Source organism: Hyperoodon ampullatus (assembly GCF_949752795.1).
Source record: "Hyperoodon ampullatus genome assembly, chromosome: 5".
Classification (NCBI taxonomy): Eukaryota; Metazoa; Chordata; class Mammalia; order Artiodactyla; family Ziphiidae; genus Hyperoodon; species Hyperoodon ampullatus.
Window position 1 is genome coordinate 36143501 of NC_136918.1, and position 14243 is coordinate 36157743.

The 14243-nt window shown below is 44.8% G+C and overlaps 1 protein-coding gene and 1 pseudogene across 3 annotated transcripts in view; both read left to right on the top strand.

The window, feature by feature from the left end:
- LOC307053046 (ubiquitin-conjugating enzyme E2 L3-like) overlaps window positions 1-3587 on the top strand; it is a 40399-nt pseudogene extending 36812 nt beyond the window's left edge. The window contains exon 2 of the transcript XR_013811543.1: window positions 2273-3587. The product of XR_013811543.1 is annotated as a ubiquitin-conjugating enzyme E2 L3-like (transcript). The remainder of the gene's footprint in view (window positions 1-2272) is intronic.
- APOD (apolipoprotein D) overlaps window positions 1-14243 on the top strand; it is an 83250-nt gene that overhangs the window by 51268 nt on the left and 17739 nt on the right. For both annotated transcript variants that reach the window (XM_079704288.1, XM_079704289.1), the window contains exon 2: window positions 3712-3815. The gene's annotated coding sequence lies outside the window, so the exon portion shown is untranslated. The remainder of the gene's footprint in view (window positions 1-3711; window positions 3816-14243) is intronic.

Consider the following 14243-nt stretch of genomic DNA (forward strand, 5'->3'; position numbering starts at 1 on the left):
ATATCCTTTTGACTTTCTAATATTTAAAAATGCATTTGGATACAAAGGCCTTCCCCATCTATCTTATCTGGAATAGGTCCTACCCTCCTGTCCACCCTGGCTTACCTTTCTCTATTTATACAGCCCCACTCATTTTTAAAATCAAGTTTTGTTTGTTTACTTGAATTTTTGGTCTGTCCTCCCCTGCTGGGCTGTAAGCTCTATGAGGGCAGAGACCACATCTGTTCTGCTCTCCAATGTACCCCCAGCACCTAGCAGAGTGCCTGCCATGTAGGAGAATCTTGTTAGAACATTTGTTGAATGGATAAATAAAGTAGAATGTACATAATAAGTGATATATCACTTAGCTAATTAATTTTAAATAAGTTTAACAAATTTAAATAAATTTCCTTAGCTAATTAAAAGTGAAATGCAGGGTGAAGTAGAGTGGAGGGTAAGCAATGCCAGCTTTGTCAGGATTGAGTCTTTGGAGAGTGGAGGAGAGTACATAGGAGCTAACAGAGCTGACGGGTCAAACAAAGGCACCTGTCATCGTGGGTGTAAATGCCCACAGCTGCCCAGGGGTCAGGGAAGCTGAGGGAGGACCTAGGGGAGGTGAGGGCAGATATGGGCTTGGTCACTGCTTCATGCAGAGGAGGTGGGCCAGCAGATACACGACCATATGTGTGAGCTACAAAATGACTGCTGCTTCACTTCCACCCTCCACATCTCACATGAGAATCCTTCTGGTGGCCCACCCTATCCAAAAACATGAAGGAAAGGAAAGTGTAATGTAGCCTAGCCAAGTTAACACATTACAAAGCCACTATAGTAGGCACTCACTGTTTGTTGAAGGACTGCCTGAATGAATGAATGCTTGAACAAATGAATGATTGAATGAGCTGGCATGGCAGCAAGAGGCATTTGGCCATCTGGTCTCACCAGAATGAGCACTCTGTGAGGGATGGGATTTTTGCAGGTTGCATTCATTGCTATATCCCCAATACATGGAATGGTACCTGGCCCATGTGGGTGCTTGAGAAAATTTTGTGGAACGAACATTGAATGGTTCCGGCCCAAAGTCAAAAGGACTTGTGTGGAGTCACTAGAAGACACAACAGAATGAAAATTTTTCTTTGGTCCAGGGTGTGGGAAATGCATGAGGAGCCATTTTATACATTTAGCATAAATGGGCATGATGTGAAACAAAGGCAAAACCGTATTTCCTTCTCTTACAACATATCTCAAGAGAGCAAAATATAAAATCGTTGTAGTGACAGTGGAGCAAATATCATAAATGATATATCAGTTGTAGAGAAGCTTGGCTACTAAGAGCCAAGGATCCTGGCTAAGGGCGACGAGAGGGGAGAGGAAAAGTGAGTTAGAAACATTTTCTTCACAGCCTTCTCCAGGTCCAGGTGGGAAGCTACAAAGCAGAGTAAATCCTAGAAGTGGCCTTGACCTGCCGTGAAGCCTGACAGGCCACAGATACCCCAGGGCCAGAGTCATTCAATTACAACCAGGCTATACCCTTAGGCAGGCTCCTAGAAATTAGTCCTGGGAGGGCTCAAGGTTTAGCTCAAATATTCCACTTCTCTGTTGGAAGGTCTCTGTCGGAAGGTCTCACATGAACTCTGATGCAATTGGAGCATCTCTTTCACCTTTTTGTCTCCCTGCCCCTCATATGATCTCATTTTTGTTTCAAAAGATACATGCCTCCTCTCTATAACTCTTCTACAACCCTATCCCTATATATCAGAAATACCAAATGGTAACCATGGTTCTCTCTGGCTGGTGGAATTACTGGCTTTCATATGCTTTTCTTCTTTGTGCTTTCCTGTGTTTTCCACTTTTTTTGAACATGAATTACTTCTATAATCACACACACAAAACAGTATAAAAGTACTTTTAAGTACTATAACTAAGGGTAACTGGAGCAATGAAAAAGAGAACTATTGTTTGTATGTTTTCAAAATAAATATTGCCAGCAGCATCTTACATCTCAGCATGAGCAACTTAAAGTGTAGATGCTGCTTCTAAGCTACAATATCATTGATATGTGAGATACCTGTGATATAGCAACAATATGGTACTTGTACTTGGTACTGAATTTCTTCTAGATGTAACACCCTGGGAAAGTTTATGATCAGCCAAATGTTGTTGGTTTTCAACTTGAATTAGACTTTCTTTGATCTTTATACCTGATATAAACTAAAAGACTCTCTATTTGTCCACAAAAAATGAAATAAAGAAAATGAGATAACTTTCCATTTATTATGTGTGGTATCTGCAGAATTACAGACCTAAATATTAAAGAAAAGATGTCAAGGTGCCAGCAGCAGCACCAGATTGAAGATGGCAGCCAGCAGGAGGCTTATGAAGGGGCTTGAAGACATCCTCAAATGTGAGACGAAAACCTTCCTTTACATCTACGTTGATGAAGCTACTTTGTTGACCTGGCAAGGGCTTATGGTTCCTGACAACCCTCCATATTGATAAGGGGGCCTTCAGAATCGAAATCAACTTTCCAGCAGACTACCCATTCAAGCTACCAAAGATCACATTTAAGTCAAAGATCTATCACCCGGGACATGGATGAAAAGGGGCAGGTCTGTCTGCTGGTAATTAGTGCTGAAAACTGGAAGCCAGCAACCAAAACCAACCAAATGAACCCCCCAGCACAAGGACAGTAAAAAATTCTGTAAGAACGTTGAAGAGTTTACAAAGAAATATGGGGAAAAGCGACCTGTGGACTAAAATCTGCCACAACTGATTCCAGCGTGTGAGCAGAGACCCTGAGCAGTGCATTCAGATATCCCAAAAAGCAGGACTCTGTGGAAGATCGACATATGCCACCGCCCAGCATCCGCTTGTGGCAGTTACTAATTTTCTACAGTTTTCATAATCAAAAGTGGTCTAGGTAACCTGTAAAGATAGGATTAAAATTTTAAGATGTTCTAAGAAAAAGAAAAGAAAAGATGTCAATAAGTGGTGTCAGTGGACATGAAAAATGTCATTACCACTGTGTCATGGATTTAATAAGCAGTATAATGAAAGAAAAAAAAACAGAAAAGTAAACTGAACTGAATACTTGGCTTTAAATTCAAACCAGGGCATGGGCTTCCCGGGTGGCACAGTGGTTAAGAATCCGCCTGCCGATGCAGGGGACATGGGTTCATGCCCCGGTCTGGGAAGATCCCACATGCCATGGAGCGGCTTGGCCCGTGAGCCATGGCCACTGAGCCTGCGCATCCAGAGCCTGTGCTCCGCAGCGGGAGAGGCCACAACAGTGAGAGGCCCGCGTACCGCAAAAAATAAAAGAAGAGAAGCCATTGCAATGAGAAGTCCGCGCGCAGCAATGAAGACCCAACGCAGCCAAAAATAAAATAAATTTATTTTAAAAAAATTATAACCGGGGCATATTTGAGGACCAAGTTTTATGATTCATCCCTATTTTCATAGCAGGTTAAAACCCATTGACAATAAAAAAGTATCAAAGTTTCTTCACCCAAATATCTCCAAACAAATCACTAGAGGTGTCCTCAGTAAAGTGGGTATGTAAGATTAAGATCATTCTAGACTTTGGAGAGCTAAATTTTATGTTTCCTTCTGCCCTAATTCTTGGTAGAGGTGAGTCAATAAGAGGAAAACTCACTTCTGTCCCCAGGTCACAGCCCTGGTCTTCCTCTGCTTCTCCTCTTCTCTCAGACTTCTTCCTTATTTTATCCCCAGGTTTGGTGCTTCAGCCAAGCAAGGCCCAGGGCCCTCCTGAGGACTGAAGGATTGGATAGAGGACAAGCTCACTGCCATCTCCCATCATTTGTATCCAGGCAAAAGTGGGTGAAATGAGCATCAAGGGCAGTCTTGGGAAGGGTGTGAAGGATGGAGACAGAGGGAGAGTCAGCAAAGGGAAACTGGCTGCCTGAGAAGCATGTGGAAGGGAAAGGAGCAGTCCTCTTGGACGGAGAGAATTACAGGAACGCTGTATGTACATGTCTGTGTCCCAGGTTTGGTTTGCACTAGATGAGAGAGTGACCTCTTTTTCCCACAAAGAACGCTTGTCCAAAATCAGCCAGGCACTTCGTTCTACGCTCTCCAGATCAGCTCAGGGCTCTCACTAACTTCGCAAGGCTGGTTCTGATCTGACCACTAGAGACTTATCATAAAGAGTCTGCCTTTCTCCTGGAGTCCAAGGACCTCAGCTCTCAGCCACACACAATCACATAGATATATAATTAATATATCTATGATAAACCCTCCTCAAATAATCAGTTCTTCAATTTGGTGGAAGAACCAACCAGACCATTTGGGTCCTGAAAATAAACTAACCCATGGAATCCTGGAATGTTCCCATTCTCAACCCCTTATTTTGTGCTGGAGACTTTCATAATCACCAAGTGTCCACTAGACTGAGTGCTAAACAAGTTCATAGAGGTAAGACCATGAGAAAAACACACAGAAGAAATTCTGGTGTTAAAACAAACTCTGTGAGGACAAAATGTACTTGGAGTTCGACTCCATCTCTTCTGTCTCGTGGTGGGTTACTACAGTTCATCAGGAAAATAGTTTGAAATTTGCAAAATCTCCAAATCCTGCCTTGGGGAGTCTGTGCCTGTTGGCTTTCTCACAGCTTCTTTGTGACCATAGGATGGGTTTAATAACCACACTCTGGGTTGCACAACTATTATTATCCCCATCAGAGAAATGCAGTGCAGAAAAACAGAAACTGTGTTTGCATTTCCTGTTTCATATAAACAGTTTCATCTAAGACAACAGCATAAGCTATTCATCCATGACTATAGTCCTCTCCTGGTGCTGAAGCTGGAGGGCCTGCAGCAAATGGTTTCAAAATGGAAGCATCTTCCCCATCTGCACTCTCCACATGGCCTCCTTTCTCACCTCACAGCCTATCTCTCTGACTCTCTACCCCCATGGTGGGTGCATAAAAGAAATGGGGACCCCGTGAGTCTTGGTGCTTCTGAGGAAGCCCACAGGCCCTGATCAGAGCTGACATTTTGGGAAGTAGAGTGAGGCCAGTGGACTTAAAAGATGCAAGCAGAGTTATGTAGGGATCCAAGGATTTTAATGGTTCCTAAGCTAATACAACCTTCCCCCAACTTCCCTTTCTGACTCCCCTGACCTGCCTGGGGTCTTGTCTTCTTCCCATACTAGGTACCAAATCACAGTCATAGAACGTTAGTGGCAAGAAAGGATGAACTTTGATCTGGGCAGAGGAAGTTCCTTGCCAAAGTCAGCCACAGATTGATGACAAAGCTGGGCCTAGAACCCTTCTGTCTTGATTCACAGACCTGTGCTTTTTCCAGAAGCCCTAACGTGAAGAGGATTCTTTAACTGAGCTGTTATGGAGATTCTCACTGATTCTTGGCTGTAAATAATAATGGCCTGTCAAGATACACAAAATAGGATAAACCTTAGTTGGCTACAACATCATTGAGAGGAGACTACAAACTCCCTCATCCCTGACACTCTCAGGGATCTGAGTAGGGTCTAGTATCATGGAGGACAAGGTTGGTCACATGAATCCTTCCTTCCCTCTGCTGTCCACCCAGTGACCATTCACAGCATGACTCATCCCTAACATGTTTAGCTGTAGGTTTCTAAAATTTTAGATGCTCAGGAAAGGAAGAGGCCTTAAAGAGCATACAGAATAACCACATGTCTGCGTGTATCACATATGTTAGAAGCAGCTGCATGTCTAAAGGCAGCCTCCTATGCCTGTGTCCACCGATCCCTGTGGGACTTGAAGATCTGGCAGTTATCTGGTTAATCTGAACAGGTAGCAGTTAAGCTGTATATTTCAAGCCAGAATGTTCACTATGCCACTTGCATTATTCTATTTGGCAGTCTACACAGCAGGACTCCTATAGTAGAGCTAGAAATTCCCCTCCATTTATCCAGTTTTCCAATCTAAAGTCCTAAGGGTATCCCTCTGCTCTGCAGGACGTCCTAATGTAGCCATTTATCCCCTGGGCCATTTCCTTGGCCCACTCTGTCCCTGGACCAGAGATGTGCTTCCTCCCAGCCCAGCACAAATGCTATGGGAGGCCTGGTACAGCGACCTGGGCTCAGCTGACCCCGCCACTCCATCTGTTCATGGGAACAGTGCTTCCTTTGTACCATTGTTTGGTTTTTTGTTTTTTGGTTGTTGTTTTTTTAAATTTTTCCTTCTACCCTGTTTCAAACTCAGTCCCTCAGGGCCTCAGTTGAAGCCATCCCTGCCCAAGCACATCCCCACACTACAACTTGTAATTATTCCCTAAGCAGGCCATGGATATCTTTTCAAATAACCCTCCTGAAGTTGGAAGGTCCTGGGAAATCCAGTCACTTCCCCTCAACTGGAAGCACCAGCTTCTGGAAAATTCCACATCTCTGAGCCCTGGCTAGTGGGAGAAAAGGGGAGGGGGTGAATTAGGTTGATGCCGAAATCTTTATACCGTCTGTTGGGTTCTTTTGAGTGAGTTAGGGTGAATCTCAATGAAGTGAAATTCTCAACCTGGAATAGTTATGACAACCTGAAGATCATCTCAGGCCAAATGTAGAGAAAAAAGGCAAAGTGTGTGTGTTCATCCCTTAGGGTTGTGAGGTGGGACCTTCCTTCAGGCCCAGCAGACTTTCTTCAGGGGAGCCCTTCCTTGACCCTTTTAAGAAAATCATGGGCCTTCTGGTCATGATTGAAATCTCCCTATTTGAAGCAGATTTGATGAACCAACTCTTTCGTTCACATATTTTTCTTTTAAAAGTTGAGTTTGTTTTCCTAAATTTTTGTTATTCTAACTACATCAAAGCAGCCCAGTCCAAAGACATAGAATGTGCTAGGAAAGCAGACATTGGATCATTTAGGGCAAAATGTATATAAGGCATGTTTACTTGAGAGTTCATGACACCAAAGATAAAAGGATTTCTGGCTGACAGGTCAACAGCCTTCTTTTCCTGGAGACTAGGGTCCCCTGTGGTCCCAAGTTACCCAGAGTGGTACCTGCAAGGCTGAGCCCTGAGATGCTAAGATTACCTAAGCTTTGCCCATCTCTCGAGTGGATATGGCTGTGGGAGGGGAAGGTAAGAGACAATTTGCAGCCCCTGGACAGGCAGAACAGAGCTGCCCAGGGCCCCTCACAGCAGGGTGCAGAGATCCTGAGTCTTCAGGAGTTTGTCTGGTTAATGGCCATGTTCAGCTTCTGCTACAAAGGTCACTAATCCAGGTGAGGGAAGCTGAGAAACAAGTGACCAGAGCAACTACTCAGAGGGGAAAGAAGTCAGAATAGCAAAGTCCACAAGGACAGGGATTTGATCTTGTACACCTCATCTTCCTGGTGCCTAGCAAAATGACTAGTCCTTACGACGTGCTCCGTAAACATTTGTTAAATTAATAAATTATTGATTTATGAGAACAGGTCAAAGATTTAGGCCTGGGGTGGGGGAGACAGAAGGAAGTCTAAGGGGATTAGTCAGAAACCTCAAGGGAATCTTGGTAAGTCTCAGAATCATTGACTCAACAGAGGAAGTCCCTTTACTCCAAGACCCAAGTCCAAATGCAGCTCCCACTATGGTTGTGACATATGGTATGAGCTTAGTGACACTTGAACCTTCTCACGTCAAATTAGATGGCAGCCTGAGGTAAGGTATTGCCACTGGGGAAACAGAGAAGGGATGAAATAGAAATTTAGGAGGCTGGGTGGAGAATATTTGGAGACAGAGTATGTAGGTATTGAAGAAAAGTGACTCAAAGGTAAAAATAATATAGAGACAATATCTACTTCATGGGGTTACTGTAAGGAGTAGACGAATAAACACACAGAGTCTCTGGAATAGCATTTGAGTGCCACTGGGTAGGTTTTTTTTTTTTTTTTTTTGCGGTACGCGGGCCTCTCACTGTGGTGGCCTCTCCTGTTGCGGAGCACAGGCTCCGGACGTGCAGGTCCAGCGGCCATGGTTCACGGGCCCAGCCGCTCCGCGGCATGTGGGATCTTCCTGGACCAGGGCACGAACCCGTGTCCCCTGCATCCGCAGGCGGACTCTCAACTACTGCACCACCAGGGAAGCCCTGGGTAGGTTCTTAATAGAAAGAGCTTTCTCCTCCTCCTCATCCCTCTCTATTTTCATTAAAGATCAGACTATCCCACCTGAAAACCTCAGAGTGCCCACCCCAAGGAGGCTCTGCCAGCGGTGTCTTTATGTGAATGTCATGACTGAAGGCCATGGACACACCCGTGCCTCTACTGGTCCCCACTGAACAGATAGAAATAAAAGTGTCTTCTCTCCAGGGCTGCGTCAGGAAAACCCTGAAAGCCATTCTCTCACAGTCAGAATGTTTTCTTTGTTGCTCTGAGATAGAACCAACATCTCTGTAAAGGACAAAGAGGCAGCTTGACTCATAAGCCGAGCAGACGCTATGGGCTGAGTGACAGCTACACAGGGGTAGCTGGAGCTGAACCCCTGAGACTTCAATATTTGTTGTGGTATATATTATGACAAGGTGTGGGAGACCTTTTTAAAAACCAGATACATGTATTTCTGAACGTCAGGTTCACATGCAGCCTTAGGCCTCTCCAATCACACTCATCCTAAGCTCTCCTGATGTGTCTTCAGGGCCCCCAGAGAACGGAAAAGGACCAGACATGTCTGGCCACATTTCTGATTCTTTCCCTCCAAATATTTTCATGCCCTCACTTATTCAACAAACATTTACCAAGCTCCTACTTTGTGCCAGGCACCGTGCTGGAAGCTGGAGCTTCAAAGAAATAAGGCCACATCCCTTCCCACGTACAGCCCTGTAGGGAAGACAGACAAACCACACACTAGAACACTGGGGGATGTGTTAGAGAGAGATTTTGCAAACAGTCCTGGGAGTACAGAGGAGGCCACAGAGCCCAACCAGCGTTTCAGTGTTCCTGGAGGACCAGCAAGGGTTGACCAGGTGAAGAGGGCAGGGGGGGTCTTCCAGGTAAGGGAGCAGCAAGCAGGATGGCCAAAGGCAAGCAAGACAATGACTCAGTGGTTCTCACCTCCCTGCACATTGAAATCGTTGGCAGAGCTTTTATTTTCTTATTTTTATTTTTTATTGAAGTATAGTTGATTTACCATGTTGTGTTAGTTTGTGGTGTACAGCAAAGTGATTCAGATATAGATATATATATTCCTTTTCATATTCTTTTCTATTATGGTTTATTACAGGATATTGAATATAGTTCCCTGTGCTACACAGTAGGACCTTGTTTATCTATTTTATATATGGTAGTTTGTATCTGGTAATCTCAAACTCCTAATTTATTCCTCCGCTGCTTTCCCCTTTGGTAACATAAGTTTGTTTTCTATGTTGGCAGAGCTTTTAACAGTTACTGATGCCTAGGCCCTCACACAGATCTATTAAGTCAGAATCTTTGGAGATAGGGCCCAGGAATCAGTCTTATTAAATGCACCCCAGGTATATGTGACCAGAGTTAAGGACCACTGGACTAAGGAAGAGTCACTAACACAAGACATTTGGGAAAAAAGCACAAAAGAATACTATAATAGTTCACTCCATCAATAATTCTAAAATAGAGGCTCTTAGACCCCATGCAAAGCATGTAAGACCAAGGGATGCATTGATGTATTCTCGAGTCAGTAACAGATCTACTCTACAGTCTCCACCCAAATCCAGAAACCAATGAAATCTGTGGTTCTCAGTCACCTCCTCTCCCCCACACCCACTTGCTCCCTCCAGGAGATGTAGCCCATGGAAAACCACTTGCCATTCTTAATGGAGTATGCTGTGGCTCTCAAATCCAATAATACTCTCTTCATCGCTGTAATGAGGACCAACTTGTATTTCAGAAAACTTAAAAGGAGGCTCCAAGGCCAAACACAAAACTCCAGACACAGTACAACAATACACTTTTGACAAAGTGCATAATAAATCACATGGTCATTTTCTTAAAGACTTAGATGGAGACATAGAAATCCTGTTCTTCAAATTGGGGCATGTCCCATTGTAAGAGGGACTTCCTTGGACCAAGAGACTGGCCAATAGCTCCCATTCACGAGAAGATGAATTCAGAAGTGGTTATGAATCCCAGTCCAGCCACTCGCTGCACCATGTGGGGCAAGTACTAACCTGTGAGCAAGTTCTCTGCTCCACGAAATGGATATAATTATATCTACCTTTCATGGTTGCTCTTGGCTTAAAGGAGATAATATATGTAGAGTACCCAGCATAACAAGTGTCTAGTACCCGAGAGCTGTCAGTCAGTGAAAACTCTCTATTTGTTCTACCATCACTTTATTATCGGAAACTGTGTTACAGGAGCAAAAGTAACACAGAGGTAGAAGGATGGGCCAGGTCATGGTTCTCCTCCTGCTGCCACCCTCGCCCTCCCTCTTATCTTCTCCCTCAAGGCAGCACGTGGCACCTGAGACTCTAAGTCTGCAGGCTGCTCCTGCCTCTCGGGGGCGTGCCCCAAATACACATCTAAGTGTGTGATGGTTCAGCCCCTCTACCCAGATGAAGATAGCATGTGAGAGCCTGGAGTCTGGCTCTCTCCCTCTGTCACCTGGGCCCCAGCCCAAATGTGATGCTCCATCACCTCCTATTTATTGACCTCTCTCGCCAGCATTGGGAAACTGCCCTTCACTCCTGCACACTCAGTTGGACTTCATTAAAGAAATTTCTCTCCCAGAAGGTATGTTCATGGAAATTATGTCGAATCAAGCAGGGACCCCAGACATCCTCTCTCAGGTTCCTACCCTTTTTGTGCCATGGACCCACTGACAACTCAGCAAATATGTCCATAAATGAGTAAAACAAAACAGGATCGCAAAAGCATTCAATTTTATTGAAATGGGATTCTATCAACCTCCCATGGAGACCCATGGATTCCATATTACAAACACCTGATAGTCAAACCCTGGACTGAAAGCTCAGGAAACTCTCCAAAGTCACCCAGCTAAGAGGTAAGAGAGCCGAGGCAAGAATCCCATTGCCCTATTCCCAAACCCGAGCTCTGTCCACCAATCTATTTATTATCTTAGAAAATTAAAAAATCAAAACAGAGCTCTTACTGCTTCTGTATTAAAAAATCCTGAATTTTGGTCCCATTGGAAGGCTTGGAGGTGGCCCTGCCGGCCCTGTATATCTTCATAAGAACTGGCCTCAGTCTATCTTGGATTACAAAACTCGACAAAGACTGTTTCCCAGCAAACATCTGGAAAAGCTTAAAGCCACAGTAAGTTGACTGAGGTAACTGGTAGCAGATGTCCCAGCTCCTGGAATTTGTTGGGTGACAGTGTTGGATGATGGACTAGATGGATGGGTTCAATTCCTCTGCTTTCAGGTGGGCTTTGTCAAGGAGTCTGGAACACTAGTTTCTGAGCCTGGTGCTTGCCCTCCTGCTTGCCTCAACATTTCTCAGGAATTAGTAAGCAGTTGGTATCATCCTTCTCTGATGAGAAGGTTGGAAGGTATTAAACCCCTGGCCAATCTCTCAGTGAACCCTTTCACCCCTTCCTGTTGCTGGGGCAATAGAATATAATGGTTAAAAGTATGGGTTTGGAGTTACACGTTAGGATTTAAATTCTCACTTCATCACTTTAGAAAAGTTGAAGGACCACATCTTCCCACCTCTGTTTTTTCATCCCTCTAATGGGACTAGTACTAATGCCTGCCTTGCAGGGTATGTAACAATTAGAGCTAATATATGGAAAACACCTATACAGGACCTGGTGTTGCAGTGTTCAGTAGTCAGGAGCTATGATTACAATTCATCCTAGGTTGAACCCTGCCCCTTCCCCACTCTGTCCCTTAATAAATGAAGCAGGTGTTAAGGCAGGTGTCATTAGCAGAGTGACTGTGTTCAAGGAAACCCATTTACCATGATCAGAGCAGAATTGTTGAGTTTCTCAGCACACAAAGAGAAAACCCCACATCTTCTTGCCACCAGATCTACACGCCTCCCTGAATCTGGTTGCCTCCCCTCTGCATCCCCTCCTGTTTCTATGGGCCCAGAACCCTTGCTCCTCTCAAAAGCCAGCCTCTCCACCTGTGCTCTGGATCCCACTCCTTCTCTCCTGCTCAGGATTGCTCTTGCAGTCTCCACCTCCCTCTCCTACAGAGTCAATATTCCTCCTCTACTGGATCAGCCCCATATGCATGCCCTGAGCATCTTCCTCAACCTCCATGTCTCCTGTCAGCTACTAAACTCATTTCTCTATTTTCCTTCAACTTCAAAACTGAGTTGCTGTTTCCACATCCCTTCCTCAACACACTCAAATTGGACTTCTATTCCCATTATCCACAGAGACTACTATTGTCAAGGTCACCAGTGACCACCATTTGCTAAATCCAGGGGCCGCTTCTTCGTTATCTTCTTTGAACTTTCAGTAAAAGTTGATATTTCCTCCTTCTTAAAACATTTTCTTCCCTTGGCTCTGTGATAGCCCACTGTCCTCCTTTACTTATGTCTCCTTTATTGGCTCCTTCTCCTCTAGTCAATCTCTCTAAGTTAGAGCGTAGTAGGGATCTGTCCTGAGCATCCTTTTCTCCCATTACTGTGTGCTCTCCCTTTGTAACCCCATCGAGTCCCATGACTTTGAAGACCATCTACTTCTGGGATCCCCAACCCCCCGGTCTCGGACCATTACCGGTCTGCAGCCTGTTAGGAACCGGGCCGCACAGCAGGAGGTGAGCGGTGGGTGAGTGAGTAAAGCTTCATCTGCCGCTCCCCATCACTCCCCACCGCTCCCCATTGCTCCTCATCGCTCTGCACTGCTCCCCATTGCTCCCCACCACTCCCCATTGCTCCTCATTGCTCCCCATTGCTCTCCACCGCTCCCCATTGCTCCCCATCGCTCCCCATCACTCCCCATCACTCGTATTACTGCCTGAACCATCCCCCCAACCTCCCGTCCATGGAAAACTTGCCTTCCAGGAAACCAGTCCCTGGTGCCAAAAAGGTTGGGGACCACTGATCTATGTGCTTATGATTCCAAAATCTCTGCCTCCAGCCCTGACTTTTCCCCAAATCTTGACTTGACTATCCAACTTCCATCTTCACATTTCCACATGGGTGTCTAACAGGCAACTCAGATATAATTTATCCATGAAAGAGCTCGAGTTTTCCTCCCAAACTTTCTCCTTCCTCAGGCTTCCTAGTTTTAGTCATTAGCGTGAACATTCACCCAGTTGTTCAATCTATAAATCTAGGAGTCAGTCTTGATTCCCTTTCTTCTTCATTATCTATATTCAATATATCAGCAAATCTTGTCCACTTTATCTCCAAAGCATATTCCAAATTCATCTACTTCTCTCCATTTTCATCACAGTCACTGTGGTCCAAGCCACCATTACCTGAATGACTGCAATAGCTTCCCAGGTGATCCATCTGGAACCATTCTACAATCCACACTTGACAGGGAAGCCTAAATCTTGTCACATTCTTGTAGAATGTAGAATGTAGAATTCTTGTAGAATGTACAAGTACATGGCTTCCCATTGTACTTGAAATAAAACCTAAATTCCTCAAAGCAAGATGTAACATGGCTTCTGCCTACCTCTCCAAACTCACTTTGAATCACTTTCCTCCTCATCTCTCCACTCCAGCCACACTGGTCTTTCTGTCCCTTGAAAACCTGAAATCTATTCCCACCCTAGGACCTTTGCACTGGCTGTTCTTCCTGGAATGCTCTTCCCCCTGATCCTTGAATGACTGTTTCCTTTCTGTCATTAACATCTCACTGAAATGTCAGTACTCAGAGAGGCCCTTCCTGACCACAAAACTGAAGTAGCCCACCCAGTCACTCCCTATCACATCACCCTATTCTCTCATATATGTTTTCCTCTCTGTGTGTCTGACTCTATTCTGGATGGTAAGTCCCACAAGGGCTAGGACCTTGTCTTTCTTCTTCACCATTACATATCTGCAGGACTTAGAACAGTGCCTGAACATGGCAGTGCTTGATATCTGTTGTCGAAAGAGTGAATGAATGGATAAATGAGTTAGTAACAGAGCTAGGACAAGAACCCAGGCCTCCTGCCTTCCAGTTCCGTATTCCTCCCTGATGCCATGTCAAGTTGTAGTTTTCACCAGTTTGATTGCTTTCTTGCTGTTCAGCAGATGCTTGGCATCATTCAACTCTCAGCTGGTTCCAGCTCCTAGTGATAAACTAAATGGCCACAAAGGAGCAGGAAGGAGAGGAAAGAGGGCATCTGAATAAATCATGAAGTATGTGGTCATCCCCCAAAATAATGAGAATTAAACACTCAATCATCC